At 39.8% G+C, this 17,655-nt stretch overlaps 1 protein-coding gene across 3 annotated transcripts in view; it reads left to right on the top strand.

The window, feature by feature from the left end:
- PLCB4 (phospholipase C beta 4) overlaps nucleotides 1-17,655 on the top strand; it is a 380,701-nt gene that overhangs the window by 49,396 nt on the left and 313,650 nt on the right. Inside the window, exon 2 of one of the 3 annotated variants that reach the window (XM_046679316.1) lies at nucleotides 8,430-8,494. The exons of the other annotated variants lie outside the window; for them this stretch is intronic. The gene's annotated coding sequence lies outside the window, so the exon portion shown is untranslated. The remainder of the gene's footprint in view (nucleotides 1-8,429; nucleotides 8,495-17,655) is intronic. 3 annotated transcript variants of the gene reach the window in all.

Below are 17,655 nucleotides of genomic sequence, written 5' to 3'. Positions count from 1 at the left end.
TTATGGAAGCCAGTGAGCTGACTGAGCGCAGGGCTTTCCTGAGTGCCTACTGTGTGCAGTGTCCGTTACCAATCGATAATGCAGACAGTTACCTTAGATTAAAAAAGGAGGGATTCAAGGCCCTCTGTGAATATCTTATTCAAATCCTATTTCCTCCATTTACCTATCTTCTCTGGGCACTGGGAAAGCCCTCTGCTGACATTTTCCATTGCTGGGGAAGACCGAAATTTCTGAACTGAGCAGTCAGGCCCCTGCGTGCTCTGATGCCTCCACCTCCCTCCCAGCCATTGCTGCCTTGCCCAAACCGTGTGGTCCCGAAACAGAATGAACTGCCCTGTTACTGTGTGCTTCCCCGTCGCTCCTCTGTTCCCTCACCTGAGTAGCCCTGTGCCTCACCTGTGTGAACCCATCGCTACGCTCAGCTTCAATGCTGCCTCCCTGAAGCCTTGCTCGTATCCACCCCTCAGCCCTGCCCTCACCTATCTTGACAATGCCCTGGCTCTTTAGGCCTCTCTGAAAGTTCTCAAAGCTTTTCCTTTTGTGGTGATTCATCTACACGTCATCGGAGACCCTGCCCATCAATTTCCTGAAGGCAGCATGGCATCAGCCTGCCTTTTACCTGCTCCTTCCCCAGGTTCCAGCAATCACTTTGCATTTTCTCAATGAGTGGACAAATGCTTCTTTAACTTCCATAGTCCCTGGTTTAGCATCTTCCCAGCTCTATCTTTTCACTCAGTAACCACCACCCGCAATTATCAGACTCTTCTCTCCTGGCTTCTGGCTTCTCCACGGGGCTCTGGGCTCCTCTTACGTGTTATTCCACCTGCTCCCTATTTTTTGCCCTAGTTTCTCATCATTTCTGTGAACAGTTTCTTCTGAGCTGCTGGTTCTCTTCCCTTTAGCATCGATCATGATGCTTCTTCCCAAGGGCTGGACCAGCTTATGTCTGGTCTAAAGGCAGGAACTGGCTTGTTTGTAATTTCTTAGGACAAGTGGGCCAGTTATTGAACACACTGTTGTAAAGTGTGCTGCTAAAATAGTCTGAAATTCTTTAGAGAGAGTTGTTTTGTTTTCCTGTGAAAGACAAAGATGAGTCTTCAGTGGAAACAACACTTTAATGCAGAGGTTTGAATGAAGTGTGTCCAACACAGGCGGCTCTGACAAATGTGGATAAAGGACATCAGTCTTAGAAAAGTGATGTTTGTAATTATGTTAATTATTTCAGGATTTTTTTCCAGTTATTTCTGTTAAGTTGATCATATTTAACATTTATCCCTGACACTGGATTTATGTCTGTTAGGTCTAAAACTTGAGAATAATAGTTACGAAATATTACAGTTTTCAATTTAAGTTACTACTAGCAGCATTCCTATCTACTTCATTTTCCCCAAGACTTTTGTATAGAAATGTTATTTATTTAAGTATTTCTTTTTCTTGGCCAGTGTTTGCACTTGACAATAAAATTAAACATGAAGTACCTTCTTAGGTTTCCCTGATTGTGGATAGACTAGTTTAATCTTTAGTGGTAATTTTTAATATATACCTATAGTAATAGAAACAAAAGAACACTATTTTTATTAAACATCTTTTTCTAATTGTAAAAATGGTGCTTATTGTGGAAAACTTTGAAAAGATAAGATAAATGAATATTACTGCTATTCTGCCGCCCACCAAAAAACAATCACTGTAACATAGCATATTTTTTATAAAATTAGGATTATATTGGACATACAGTTTTTACTCTTAACATTGTATTGTGATTATTTCCTACATAAGTTTGTTTTAAACATAGCTTTTATTGGTCATGAAGGACTGTAACATTTCAGGAATATTCTATTACTGAAATTTAGGTGCTTTCACTCCATTGCTTTAAAATCATTTCTGCTCCTATTCAAGATGTAGAGATTGTCATATTGCAGTGTATTTCATAAGAAAGATACATTAGGTGTGTACTTGATTTAAATATGCAGTATTTCAGGGGATGGCCACGTGGTTGGGTGGTTAAGTTCGTGCGCCCCCTTCCACGGCTCAGGGTTTCAGTGGTTTGGATCCTGGGCATGGACCTAGCACCACTCATCAAGCCATGCTGAGGTGGCGCCCCATATAGTACAACCAGAAGAATCTACAGCTAGGATATATAGCTCTGTACTGGAGGGCTTTGGGGAGAAGAAAAAAAACCAAAAAAAAAAAGAGTAAGATGGGCAACAGATGTTACCTCAGGGCCAATCTTAAAAAAAAAAATGCAGTATTCGGACATTAGAAATGGGAAGATTAATTTTGAGTAATGTTATATCATGCAGGCATTTACAAATCAAATGCATTTAAGGAAAAGCCGGGTCTTGCTTGCCTTAATGTTGGTCCAAGTTTGGAGACGAAAGCATTTACGGACCATTAGCTGTAATACTTCACTCTTGAGACCACTTGTCGTAATGAGCTGTCAATTATTGTGCATCTAAGTGTAGTTAAAGGGACCATTGGGCTTGCAGTTTAAAAGCCAGCATTTATAAATGTGCAGGAATTGAATTATAAATGTGGTGGCTCGATGAGACTCTCCTGCATCATGCTCCTGTCTGGATGTGCTGTCTGCTCTCTGGAAGATTTTCGTGTCCATTTAAAGATAAGAAACAGTAAAGATGTTGTACAGTTGACCATATGGCTACACAATTTTTATGTTTCTTACAATGTATTTTGGGAATTTTTTTTTAAACCAAGAGTTATGGACCAGTATTTCTTTGTTTAGCATAGAATGAATTAGTTTCAGCCAATACTTAGGAATGAGGAGAAGAAAGGAAATTGGAGCTATTTAAATGTACTTTGTCTTTCTAGAATGTGTATTCTGTGTTACCTGTTTATCATTAATTTCTGAACAGTATTTGCCTTTTCAAAATCTTTGTACTTTCAAAATACTTTACTGTAGCCTTTTTTTAATTAATATGGCATAACTGGGTAACATTTTACATTTTCTTATGGTCAGAGATGCCGTTTGGTTTGAATGTGCCCATTCTAAATGATCACACTGTTCAGAAACTGGTGGAAATCCAATTTTATTTTTCATATTTCAACTGTTTAATTCTGTCTTGTTCTGAAAGATCAATATTTGGTACGTGAAAAGTTCCCCTTGAATTTTGTTTCTTTCTTTTACTTTTTTAACACAAAAGTAGTGTACCTGCTTGCTGGAACAAAACAATATAGATAAGTAGAAATAAAGATTTTATTCCATTCCACCCTCTGTCTTCAATCTCACGTTCTGCCGTAGAGGTAACTGTCTGAGAACATAAAGCAGTGTCACACAGGCACCTACAGTCTGTTATGTGTTGCTGTTACATAGACTAGGGTAGAAGTTGGTACACTTTTTCTGAAAAAGGCCAGAAGGTATTCTTGACATTGTGGGCTCTACACTTTCTATTGTGACTATTCAGTGTTGTAGCACAAAATAGCAATAGATAGTACCTAAATAAATACCTGAATTCATGAACACCAAAATTTGAATTTTGTGTAATTATTATGTGTCATGTTGAATTTCATGTAATTATTATGTGTCATGAAATATTCTTCTTTTGAATTTTTCAACCATTTAAATATGTAAAAACCAATCTTAGCTCATGGGCTCTATGAAGGCAGATGGCTGGCAGGCTGGATTTGACCCGAGGGCTGTAGTTTTCCAAGCTCTGGTCTAGGGTTAAAAAAAAATTATAAAATTGAATCATATTTTTTTCAGGGTCAAATATCACAGTGGGATTAATTGAGGCAAATAAACCAAAGAAAACACTTCTTTTATGGAATAATCTCTTGACACTTTACAGATAGTGAATGAAAGGAAATATTTCAGAAGGAAGCAAAGGTGAGAGAAGAAAGGCTGGGAGCAGGCTTGGTGGAGTCTTAAGTGTGGGAGGGTCACAGAGGGTCTTGGTATGATGACCAGTTCACAGACTCCCTTAGCGCTTCCACAGAGAGAAGTGCTCCCGATCCTTTGGAAGCACAGCATTAATAGAACATTCTCTTTGCGTGGAGACCTATGTTGGCATGTATCATTGTCTCATATGAAATCTGTTTTGCAGTGTGTGTTGACAAGTATCATCTTTGTAATTGACTATTTTTATATACCCTGAATTGTATTTTTAATTATGAAGTTTTATATTACTTATACCAATATAAAATAGAAACATTGACGATTGCCCAGGAAGTATGTTACGTTGTAAGCCTCCCCAAATAGATGCTTTGTAATGATAAGGTCAGCTCTATTAAATTACTTCACGGGATGCTGTCTGAATGCCTCTTATGCTCCTGATTTGATCCATTCGCCAGGTGTGTCTCTTGATGGCAATTCTGTTTTCAGACCAATGAGAACACTGTGATCCAGTTTTGCTGCCTACTAGAGCAATTGCTAGTTTTAATAAATTAAAAATAAAACAATAGGGCATCTATTGTGATACCTCTGAAAGTGTCGTTTTCCACTGTAATTGCAAAATACAATATGTAATTCATAGAACTAAAAAACTTATTTTTTATGAAATGAGCAATTTATTAAGGATTATACTATCTGATTTTATGTGCTTGGTATGTGACTTAATGAAAGTGTGTGTGATAAGAAGCAAAAATGGATTCATTGTGTTATTTTTTTTTAAACCACTTGTCCCATATTCCATTTAGTTCACCTGAAGTGGAGAGTAAAATAGTGTTTCGCTTTTTCCGTTGTATAACTTGGCAATTTGGAGAATAAAGGGTATTCTTATTAGATACCAAATATAGGAGTGTACGTGTATGAATACAAATGCACACATGCATATGTGAAAAGAAGTTATATCTTTTATTCTTCTAGAAGAAGTTCACGGTATAAAATTTAGAAACTGTAGATCAATGTAAAGAAGGAAATAAAAGCATCTGTATTTTCACCACCCAGCCATAACCACTATTAACAATTTTGGGAATACTTTCCAGAGATTTATGCCATATGCCTGCATGCTTATATTTATTTCTCAGGTCACATTTGTTGCTTATCTACTATGTGCCAGGCACGGTATGAGGCATTGAGGACATAGAGATGAACAGAACAGTCCCCTCTTTTCCTGAAATTGACTTTGCTCTAGTGGGGGAGATAAGCATTAACCAATTTCTCATATATCTGGTGGTGGTGAGCACTGTGAAGAAAATTAAGACCAGGAAGGGGGGCTGAGAAGGTCTGAGGTGTGCCTCTGTGTGTGTGTGTGTGTCTGTTTAAGTAAGAGTAAAGATAGTACGGGGTTATACTACCCACACTCTTTTGTAACTTGCACTTTTAAATTTAAAAAATATAGCATGAACATTTTCTGTGTCATTAAACGTACATCTAAATGAGCATTATTCTGAATGCCATGTTCTACTTTTATATGAATGAATGAGGTTTATTTAACTAATTGTTCAATATCATAAATTAGTTTTTTCTTTTTAAAAATATTTATATTATAAGCAAGGCTGTGAGGAGTATTACCACTGAAAATAAGCATTTTTGCACGTCCTTGGGATAAACTTTTAGAAGCAGAATTTTTGGGTCAAAGAGTTCTTACGTGTCAAGGCTTTTGATATGTGCCCATAAGCTTAGACATGTTGTACGGCTGCTTCAAAGTTTAGTTTGTTTTCGTTTCCTCAGCCCCCTTCACTGTTCCCTCTACGTTTTCGAATTTCAAATCCTAGCAAAAGTAGGTAATATTCCCCTAATGTAAAGAACTTTGTATGTGATAACATGTTACGTTAGTGGTGAATTTTATTTCTTCTTTCTGAAATCAGATTCTTCTTGTATGTGAGAAGGCTAATGTGCTTGTAACTGCATCATTGCATAAGCTGACAAAGTCCTGTTTGTTGCTTACAAAGTTGGCAAAAAGCAAAATAAAAAAGACATTAAGCACAACAAACCAGAAGCCTTGGAAATGCAAGAGAGTCAGTGCAAGTTTCAACATGTCATTTCATTTGCTTTTTTTTTAAGGTTTGAAAAAAGCCTTAAGCATATTGAACTGTATTACAAAAGAAGCAGTCAGTTTGGGGAGAAAACCATTTTATCCTTTTCGGCTTGCCCTAGGATAGATTTTTCTATTTCAGCAAAAATAAATAAAATTTGTTATTTTAGATGAAAATTTTCTAATTTGCTGTCGCCTTCCACTGGTTTTCTTTCAGGTGACATTGTATGTAATGCCAATGCTAATGATATTGGCACACACTTACATAGTCTCTATCCTGTGCCAGGTACTGGATTACCTCATTTTAAAGCTAGATGGGGATTGTTTTCCATGAGAGGAAGTGGAGATTTTAACACCAAGGCAGTAGGGGCTTAGTGGCTCTAACCCCTTTCAGAGTCATAGACATAAGTAGAAGGATGTGTTAAGGTGAGCACTTCTCAAAGTCTAAGGTGCACTCGACTTACCTGGATGTCTTGTTAAAATGCAGATTCTGATTCAGCAAGTCCTGGGGGACCTGAGACTCTGCATTTCTAATAAGCTCCCAGGGGATGCTGATGCTGCTGGTCCATTGACCACACCCTAAATAACAAGGTGTTCAAAGACATTGACACAAAGTCTACTGTTTCCTTATGGGGAGAGTGTGGTCCAGAGGGGCCAGCAACCCAGCTCTGCCAGCCACACAAGCCCCCTGGCAACTGAGGTTGGGAGCTGATTTCCAGATGTGTCCTTTGTGCACTTTGTTTGCCATGCCACTCATTCTGAGAGAGCCACCCTTGTGATGAGATTATACACGACTTAGATTTTCTTCTTTTTATTTTTGTGTCTTCTAAGTTTTATTTTATTTTATTTTATTTTGCAGGAAAGGATTCACCCTGAGCTTACATCTGTTGCCAATCTTCCTCTTCCTTTTTTCCTCCACAAAGCCCCAGTGCGTGGTTGTATATCCTAGTTGTAAGTTCTTCTATGTGAGCTGCCATCACAGTGTGGCAACTGACAGATAGGTGGTGTGGTTCCATGACTGGGGAGTGAACTGGGCTGCCAAAGCAGTGAGCGCGCCGAACCTTAACCACTAGACCATTGGGGGTGGCTCTCTTCTTAAGTTTTTATCGGTGATCATATATTAGTCTTATAATCAGAAAAAAGTGAACACATTTATTTTTTTACCTAGAATGGTCCCCTTCCCCAAATCTCTATTGGTGATTGTCCTTGGGCATCTTTTGCTGCATCTGATCTCTTTGAAGGTCTTTGAGGCAGGTCTTTGAAGGAGTTATTGGAATAAATACACTTTAGGTGCTCCATCCGTATCAGCTTTGGCACTTACCTTTTAAAAAAAAATGGTGGTAAAATACGCATAACATAAAATTTACCATTTAACCATTTTTATTGTACAGTTCAGTGGCATTACGTATATTCACATCGTTGTGCAACCATCCTCACCATTCTTCTCCAGAACTTTTGTATTTGCAAAACTGAAACTCTATACCCATTAAACAATAACTTCCCATTCCTTCTTCTCCTAAGTCCCTGGAACCATCATTCTATTTTTTGTCTCTGAAATTGACTGCTCTAGGTTCCTCATATTAGTGGAATCTTATAGTATTTGTCCTTTGGTGCATGGCTTATTTCTCTTGGCATGATGTCCTCAGTGTTCATCCATGTTGTAGCATGTGTCAGAATTTCCTTACTTTTTAAGGCTGCATAATATTCCATTCTGTGTATATACCATATTTTGTTTATCCATTCATCCATCGGTGGATACTTAGGTTGCTTCTACTTTTCGGCTATTGTGGATATTGCTCCCATGAACATAAATGTGCAGATATCTCTGTCTTTGGCACCTACCAGCTTTTTTGCCCAATTTCCAGCTGCCTGCATTTGGCCCCCTTACCTGAGTGAGGGCTTTCTCTGGGCCCCTTCTCTGCCTATGTATGGGCTGTGAAGTCAATGCCTCCTGTATCCCCCACCCCTCAATTGAGATAGGAATTGGTATACAAGTACCCCAGCTCCCTTCCTTTCAGATGGGGTAACTGGAGACACGTGTCTACACCATCTCCCAGAATTCCCCAGTGGGGTTAGACCCCAGTTGCCCATGATGATAACTTTCTTGATATCACACCCTGCACTGGCTTCTTTCCCATCTCATTTTTCCACTCCCCTACTGGTTCTTCCTGGGATCACTTCCCAAATAAACTACTTGTTCTCAAATCCTTGACCTAGGGTATGCCTCAGAGGGAACCCAAACTAAAGAGCATTGAGAAGGCCCCCTGTGAGTCCCCCCCTTACACCCAGAGATGTTCTTTTGTTGGAAAACAACACTGAGATTTGGATATTTGAGGTGGATTCTTAGTTGTGTGCAGCTGCCTTCCCACCCCATCCAGTTAGATGTTCCAGAAGAAAATTGAATCTGTTCACATCAGCATTTGACCCTTATTGTTGTAACATCTTAAATGTAAAATACATTACTTTCAAAGCCCTTTTTTTGTGTCTTTACTATCTCAGTGATATAATCTCCAGTTGCCATACATGGAGCTGGATCCCAAAGAAAGAAGAAAACAGTTCTACAAGTAAGTAGATTTCTTGTTAGTTAAGATAATCATTTTCTATATATAGATGCTTGTTTCTTGCTTTTGCTACCATGTTTAGCTTCTGGGACTCTTCTTGGTTGTATCTAGTTTGTTGTTTTTGGCTCATTTTGACATTCTCTGTGTATTGTATTTTTAATATCAAATCATAGATTTAGCAACAAGCCTGGAAACAGATTAAGTTTCTTGTCCCAGAGATGCTGCTCAAAATGAAGATGCAGCCCGGGGTGTAAGGCAGATCTCAGCTTCGGTGTCTTTGGGGAGTCTGGCTGCTAGTGAGGTGTGAACTTTCATTGATCTTTGGGAATTGTTAATGTCATACCTAGTTAGAGCATTTATGGGCCAACCCTAGTTAAGTTGCCGACCACAAAACCACAGAGAGTAAGTCCTAGACTTGTGATTACAAAAGGAAAACGTGAATGTTTCTGAAGACTGTAGCTAACTAGCATCTGCCTCAAACCAACAATAAATCTTTAACCATCTGTATGACAACTCAGTCTATTTTGTGGGAAGAAGAGGTATGTATACTTCAGAAGGTGTGCTTGCATCTTCCTTTTTTGAGTTTAAAGGATAAGTTACTTTAATTGATGTATCGTCCAGCCAGTTTAGAGCAAGTGAATAACTTTCAAAGTAGAAAGCAGTTTCAGCTACGGAGAATAGACGATAATGTCAGTGGAAATGTTCCCCCCTTAAAGTGGTTGAAAGCGTATCACAGCAGATGTTTTCTGTGTTTGGATTGTTTTCCCATGAAACCCATCAATGATGTTTGCACATGATGGTTTAGTTCCCTAGGTCAGGAGATCGTGAGCAAACTTATCTGATCCCATATATTGGAGGTTAGAAATCTTCTTTGTTGACTTTGCACAGTGGCAACTATTTCGAAAGAAATAATCTTTGTCTTAGTAGGATAAATTGAAGTTGTAATCAGGTCAGCAAGAAATTAACATAAAGCCCAAGCAAAGCAAACTTGGTCCTTGTTTCTCTGTGTTAACATGGAACATTGTATTTATTATGTCCATCAAAATATAGGAGGTCTGGGGCCAGCTGGTGGCGTAGTGGTTGAATTCGCATGCTCCGATTCAGTGGCCTGGGGTTCCTGGGTTTGGATCCCGGGCGTAGACCTACACACCACTCATCAAGCCATGCTGTGGTGGCGTCTCACATACAAAATAGAGGAGGATTGGCACAGATGTTAGCTCAGTGACAGTTTTCCTCCAGCAAAAAGAGGGAGATTGGCAACGGATGTTAGCTCAGGGCCAGTCTTCCTCAGCAAGAAAAAAAACATAGGAGGGCTGGTTTAGACTGAAAATATTGTGAACTCTTCTTTATGAAAGAAATCTCCAAGAGTTTCCTGAGAAGGCAGTTCATCGTCTCTAAGCCTCTTGCCTTTCCTTCAACTGTGGGTTTCCTGGCCAGCACGTAACAGCATCGTGTGAAGCTACATTAAATTAGAGGACACTCAGGGGTGATATTAATAGCCTGTATTGACATTTTTTCATGGCTTAAGGAGCAATAACTGATTATCTACTGTGAGCCAGATCTGCTTTGTGCTGGAGATACCTGAGAATGATCAGGTCTTCTGTTTATCTATTAATCTTTCTATCTATTGACCAATCATTGGATTTATCAGCCAGTCGACTAATTGATCTATGAGTCTGTCTTCCTTCCTTCCTTCTCTCTCTCCCTTCCTCTTTCCTTCCTGTTCTCTTCCCTTCCAAACTAAAATCTAAACTGAACGTAGAGTCTGGCAGTCTTCTGAAAGTTGAGCTCTGAATTCTAATCTTACCTTGAGTCCTCACTGATAAGATACCACCTAATCTCTGTGACCTGTAACTTCCTTACCTATTGAATGAAGGGATTGGATCAGCTCCTTCCAGTGCAGTTGGTGGGTAAAGGCATACATAGCGTCTGGATCAATGCCTCCTTTTAGATCCAGGCTTTACCACTCCCTGTCTTTGTGACCTTGGGCAACTTATGTAACCTCACTGTGCCTCAGTTTCCTCATCTGTGGAATGAGGACAGAATTGTACCTACCCGCTGTTTGGAAGATCAAATGAGGTAATATATGTAAATTGCTTAGAACAGTATGTAATACTGTTACATACTGTTACATAGTAAATGCTCAGTAAACGTTAGCATTATTATTACTGTCATTATCTATCTCATGTGCAAACAACAGATGCTCAATCTCCTTTCCTCTATCTGTTATCTTCCCCTGCACATCTTCGCTGGGCTCATAGTCTTGTATTGAGACAAGCATAAATTACTGGGCAAGAACAGAGGAAGATGACGTGTAACTGGGTATTAAAGGATGAGAAGAGTTTTGCCAGGAAGAGAAGGCAGGAGGGCCACTGTAAGCAGGGGAAGCTGTTAGGAGGCAGGAAAGAGCTCCGCATGCTTGGTGTAGAGCAGTTAATTTGTTGTGGCTGGTGCGTAGGATGCTTGCGGGGTGATGGCGGGAAATGTGACTCTGCACCTCTGTTCTGCACCAGTATACCTGAGCGGCATGCAGTCCCACCCCAGACACTGGCTCTCTCACACGGTGATTCCCTTCCAGGCAGAGGGGGCAACCGTCATTCTCCAAGGGGCAGGATCTGAATCTTCGAGAGGCTATGAGGGAGTCAGGTATGCATTGTAAAACCTTCACCGTTTCCACCCAGGGATATGTGCTTGTCCCTTTTGTCACACTGATGTCATTTAATTTCAGGGCTCACTTAACCATTGGCCAAGCTTTGAGGGATAAGGTGTCCCCGTTTTATGCTTATGGTTTAATAGTTAAGCAGCTTGCTGGAGCTCATAGAGCCCCACATTGGGTATGGTGAGGCTTCAGGCCTGGGTTTGCTTCTAACCAGTGGTAGGACCTCAAAAACAGCTTTCCTTCTCTAGGCCCTGTTTCTTTATCAGTGGGATGAGTGAGGTGGTTCAGAGGTTCTTATGGAGCCCTTTGGCAGTTTGCTGACGCTGCTCTGAACCCTTTCTCTGAACAACTTTTTAAATGCATAAAATAAAATATACCGAACTACAAAAGAAACTGTTATATTGAAATACAGATATAAAAATAGTAAATAAATTTGTGGCATGATAATATATGTATGTCTTATCAACACATTAAATGACACAAAAACTGTTGTAACTTTGAATTATTGGTGAGCACAAATGATAATTTTGCCATATCTGCAATAATTCTAAAAGGATATGAAACTGTCTGGAATTTCCATTGAAAACCAACTCACGGGTGCTATTAATACTATTGTGGGTTGTGATTTATATTTATTATTAGAGGAAATGCAACATTTCAGTTATGGTTAGTGAAAATAATCATGTAATTATTTTTCCCTTCCAAGTTTATGGAACCTTGGGTTATATCTATGGACCTCTTTGTTGGTCCATGGAACTCAGGTTATTAATTGGTAGACTAGGTGACTTCCAGGATTTTTCCTTTGTTGCTTCTGTGGCTATCAAATTAGGTAACAATCCCCATAATAGTAAAAGATTTCCAAATAAATGAAAAATTTTAAAATTCTCACGCAATTGATAATGCTCTTATCATTGGTCATGAGAAAAACCAAGATGCTCAGTGGGTATGAGAGGCACTTTTCTCTAAGGTGTCTACTGGTATCTGGTTCAAAAGTACTGGTGGCCCTTCCTCCAGGCCTTGGATAACAACAGGCTACAGAGCTGTAAATTATGCACAGCGGATCTCATTATTCTCAGCAGTGATGCTCTATAAAGTCTCCCTTGAACATTGCTAAACATTGGTAAACATTTGCTAAACATTGAAATGTTGCTCCTAGTGGATCTACAGGGTTAGGTTCCTGTGAGCCTTTGGTCACAACATTTTCATCAACTGATCAATATATAGCCTTGTCTTATGTGTGTTTCTATTTTTTAAAAAAATCTTATTTAATATGTATTGTTGACTCCCAGCCAACAGCACTGTAACTCACCCCTGAATGAAGCTTATCTAACACATGTATTTTCTCCATTAGGCACATCATAGCCTTCTTGTGCTTAGGAGCACTATACAGCACTTGAGCACATTGCTTGGGGGCCCTTTCAGACAAAAAAATTGCCAACAAAAAGCACAAAATTGTGAAAAACATGGCACTAAACAGACCATGAAAAGGACACTTGTTTAGGATGTGAGAGCTGAAACAAGAAGGCAGAGCAGAGCCCTGTTTGACCTCAGCTGGGATCGTGTGCATCAGTGGCTCAGCTTTTTTGCATCTCTGCATGTCTGCCAAAGTGTTGCTACCATCGATTTTGCAGTTACAAATAAATTTTGGTAAGTAGGTGAATTTGCAGACAGTCAGGATTGACTGTATATGCCAATATTTCTCTCTGGACCTGAGGTCTAGGTTGATACCACCACTCTGTGTCTGACCTTCATTTAGTTGTTTCTCTATTCTGGGCCTCTGTTTTCTCATTCATAAAACAAGCATGTTGGGGTAGATCGGTGGCAATAGTTTCTTTTTTTATGTAAGAAGTAACTTTTATTCATGTAAAAGCCCAGGGTATAAAGCAGTAGTCAGCTCCCTGCATCTCTTGTCCTCCACCAATTTTACCAAAAACGTATGGAAAACCACTGGGCTAGATCTCCGAGGCCATTTTCCTCTGTCCCATTAGGTTATAATTTATTCATTTGAGAAATATTTATTGAGCCTGGAACAATACTAGATGCTGTAGTTGCACCAAACTCACTGAAAAAAAAAATTGATCAGAACTATTTGGAAATGGCCTACACGTACTTTTTATTTGTAATTCTTATTAAAAAGGTTTTCTGCTAGTTCCAGTCTTCTCACCTCTCTCTTCATCTTGAGTGGCCTCAATGAATCTTTCAGACTCACTGTTGTCTCACACACATCAGATCCATTTAGGACCTCATCCCAGGTTTCGCTCATCCTGGTTTGGGCATCCTTCATCTATGAGATTGGAGCCAGAAACGACCTTCTCATTGGTCATGTCCGAAGGGAAGTCGGTTGGAAAGCAATGCACCCACCCACAAGATACCCACTCAAAAGGACACCCAGTATTTTCCTGGATATCCCTGTCACTTTGGGGGTTGTGTTTACTGCTCTACTAGAAGGTTGTCATAATGGAGATGCCTTTCCCCTCTAGAGAATGCATTTTCATAATCCATATGTGCAAAAATAGTAAAGTAATAAGCAGTATGCATTAAAACAGTCTTGAAGTGAGCTTCTAGTTTAAAGCGAATTGTAATTTTTCCATATGGTAATTGATGTGTGATTTTTCTTAGTCTTCAGTGCATGAAGGCTAAAAACTACAGTTTGTTAGGATTGTGCCTAGATCTTCAAAGGTGATTCATTCCTCTAAGAAGGAAATTGGGAAAAAGGAGTTGACAGTAGATGTGGATCGGTTTGTTTTAATCCAGTGAGTGTATTTTAATCATGAAGCCTTCAAATTTATCTAAAGAATAGTACTAAATCTTTAGTGAGGGAATCTTTCAAAATTGATATTTCTATCTTTTAGGGATATATAGGATTTTTCTCTTTTTCATTAGGAAATGATGGAATTGAATTATTTCTATTTCTGTACTAAGAGCTGGCCTGAGGGAGGTACAAAGTGTGTGGTAGCTTCAGTTTTAATTTAGTATAGATTGTTTTATTTCTACAATCACTGGTTTTTAATAAATCTGTTGATGCTTATTTCAAAAGGTCTGGCTCAAAAGGACATAGTCTATAGGAAACTCTGTTCCTACTGTGGTAGATTGCTGCTTTGGTGGCCTCAGTGAACTCTGCCTCCCATCACTCATGCCCTTGTATATTCTCCTCCTCAGTGACTCTAGACTTGGCCACAAAACTTGCTTTGGTGAGTGGGACATTAGCAAACATGATGCTGGCAGCGACTTGCTAAGCCCTTGCGCATTATGGCTTGTCCTCTTGGAATGCTCCTTCATGGAAGCCAACCTTAATGCCATATAAAAACTCAGGCCAGACTATTAAATGACCACGTGGAGAGAGATCCTGAATGCACGAATGTTTGAAGAAGGCCAGTGAAAAAGGGGCTGAAGCTGCATGTGTTTTAGCAATGCATGGCCCACCCTGAGTGAGTTTTCTTTGCCAGCGAGTGACTCATTCCTGCAAAGGCACTGGGGATTCCCGTTCTCCCTCCTGCACACAGTTTTAATGTCCCTGTGCTTCCCGATGGTTCTTCCTGAGGCTCCTTTGCCCCTTAAGCCCCATAGCAGGCATCATATCAAATTCCAAGTGGGCTTGAGGGAGTAGAGAGGCAGCCTCAGGCACTTGAGCAGTGGGGAGATGAAGCTTTCTACCCAAGATGTCCATCTGTAAGGACCAGGGCAAGGAGGGTTTTAGAGAAGTGAAGGACTGGTTCAAGGCACTGTCTTTTTCCTCAAGCCACGTTAACATTAACTTAGCATAATATAGACCAGTTGTTCTCAAACTTGTCTGCATATCAGTGTCACCCGGGCAGCTTCAAAAGTACCGTTGTTGGTTTTCCAACACCCAGAGATGTTGATATAATTGGTTTTTGGTATATCCTGGGTGTCAGAATTTCTAAAAGTTTCTTAGGTAATTCTGTTATGCACCCAACATCGAGAACCACTGATAGAGACAATTAGGTAGGTTATAGCTATTCATGTTAACATTTCCAAAGTAATTTAATATTTCCTTCTTGGTAATTTAATGTTTCTTAACAATTTTAGTATAAATAGTAAATTAGTATTTATAACTTCAAATTTATAATAGCTATATTTTAATATCTAACTTTTCAGTAAATGACATTATAAACCTCATTTTCTTTTTTCTTCCTCTCTCTTGGCCTTGAAACTCACATGAAATATCATAGAGAAGCAGCTGACCGTTCTTCATGTTGGAGGAAATTGAAAGGAAACCAGTTTTTAGATAGTATACCCACAAAGATACAAAATTAGAACTTTCCTCTTGGTTCCTGTCCTGCCTCTCCTATTTCCAATACTCACATATTTTGAATTGTTTGTGCCTAAGAGAAAAAGTAGCGGGAGCCCCCATGGGCCAAATAGTCCTTTCAAGAGGCTCATTGTTACTTTTAGGCTTTTCATGTTATTACAGATGGTTCATTTGTTATGAATAGGCTAGTCAAGAAAGAGAAGTGAAGGACTTTTGAATGCCTTCTTATTATCTTCCCCCTTCCATGGTCTCCTCTGTTCCCTCCCACAAGCTTTTTGTTTGCTTGTTATGTTTCCAAATATTACTGAGACAAGGTCTTGATCACCTATGAGAACAGACTTGCTCATGACTGGTGGTTGGAATGCTTTTTGCCATTATTTTAAATCTGAGAGCCAGAAACATGGGCCTTATTCTTTCTATGGCACTGTGCCTCCAGCAGTGAAGTTTTTCTTTTACAAATCAGTTTATAGAAGTTCGGGATCCAGTGGATTCTGCCACTGGGTAGGTAAGCAGTGCTGTAGGATGGCTGCTCTTGGCAGAGGCATTAGCTTTCAAGAGAGGAATATAAATCATTTTGAGCTGCAGAATTTTAGGTCACTATATTCTGTTTCATTTCAAGAGGGTGTGTTAGAATCGGAAGAGATTATCAAGATGATATAGATAGTGCAACCCTCCCACTATTTTTTTTTTCGATTTAGTAAAATTAAGGCTCAGGGTCATTCTGTAATTCATCAGTTGATCGTTGTTTATGGACTGCTCCAGATCCACCTCTCTTGGAGGTGCTGCTGAATGTGGGGAATGAGGAAGCGAAATGATTGGCCCAAGAGGACAAGTGAAGTTATGGCAGAACCAGAACTACAAAGCAGATCTCTATTTCTTTCCTGAGGTATTACTTTATAAAAAATTTGCAGTCTTGATTTTTTATAGCTATATCCTATAATGGATTAAGAGGGTGGTCAATAGATGTTTATATAAAATTTATGAGTTTTAAAATAATTGATCATATGTATGGTGTCAAATCTAGGAAATTTGATTTAAAATAATATAACGATTTGGTTGGTAGGTTTGATTCTTAATTTCTAAAAGTTATTTTCTTTATTGTGATACAAAAGTGCCTTTTGCTTTTTCTGAATTACCTAAGTTTAAGAAAATAGTCCAAAGAATGGAATTTGGGGTCAGTCCGAGTACTGGGCCTTATGCTTTATGTCTCTTTTACAGCTGAAAATTTTTAGCAAACTTTAAAGCTGGGCAAGAAACTTAGAGATGCCCTTGTCTAAGTTCATTTGACAGATGAGGAAATTGAGGCCCGGGAAGGTTGTTATTTGCTGAGGTTCACAGAGCTAGTTCAAAGCCAAGTCAGAGACTTAGAAGTCAATTTTTTTGACTCACATTCTGTACATTCTTACTTTGGAGCAGAATAAAAACTGTAGGCAGGGTGTGCACCACACATGCGCACGGGCACACACTCTCACACATTGTGTATGACAAGTCTGTTTTCAGAAGTGGGGGTTATTGCTCATGCATTGTCTTAGGTTGGCTTTTCCACAGAGCCGGCCTGAGACAAGGATTGGAGAGCAAATGGCTAACTTGGGAGGTGGTCACAGGAAGCATCAGTGGTGGCGAGGGGGGTGAGATAAGGAAGGAAATGCAGCGAGTATCGGGTGTGCTGACAAGCTGATTCCATCGGGGGGAACTAACTGGGCCTCCCTTCTGCTGGAGCACTGTCTTTGGGAGACTGTGTAGAATATGCTTCAGAGTAGGCCCCTGGAGGGGGGAGGAACTGGACTGTTTATTTACCAACTCTTGTGTCACTGTTTGAGGGCTTTGCCTGGAGGCTTTACTCCTAGGCACTTGCTGGAGAGCCTACAGTTAGAGAGTCTCAGTTCCTAGAGTAAGGCCTGTTCAGTATGCTTGGGGACTGAGTGCAGAGGGCATGTGGATGGTACCTCCTGCATGCTCAGAAAGACATGGAAATGGATGTAAGTGGAGCCTTCCTGCACACAGTGCCACTCTGTGTCTTGGCTCTTTCTTATTATTTCCATCTGTGTGTCCAGTGCTATAGTATGGGAAGGATGGGGCTGAGACATCGGTGCTGACTGTGATACCATCGGTGTTGGATATTGTCTGTTAGCCCCTCCACATCTACTCTCCACTTTCTCTAGTCTGCTCTTGTGCCACAGGTTGGGCGTTAAATGCTGCATTGGTGGGCTTCCTTGCCCTCTGGCTTCAGGTTGG

Source organism: Equus quagga, chromosome 12 (assembly GCF_021613505.1).
Source record: "Equus quagga isolate Etosha38 chromosome 12, UCLA_HA_Equagga_1.0, whole genome shotgun sequence".
Taxonomy (NCBI): domain Eukaryota; kingdom Metazoa; phylum Chordata; class Mammalia; order Perissodactyla; family Equidae; genus Equus; species Equus quagga.
The sequence above is the reverse complement of the archived record's forward strand: the minus strand, read 5'-3'. Positions and strand labels throughout refer to the sequence as shown.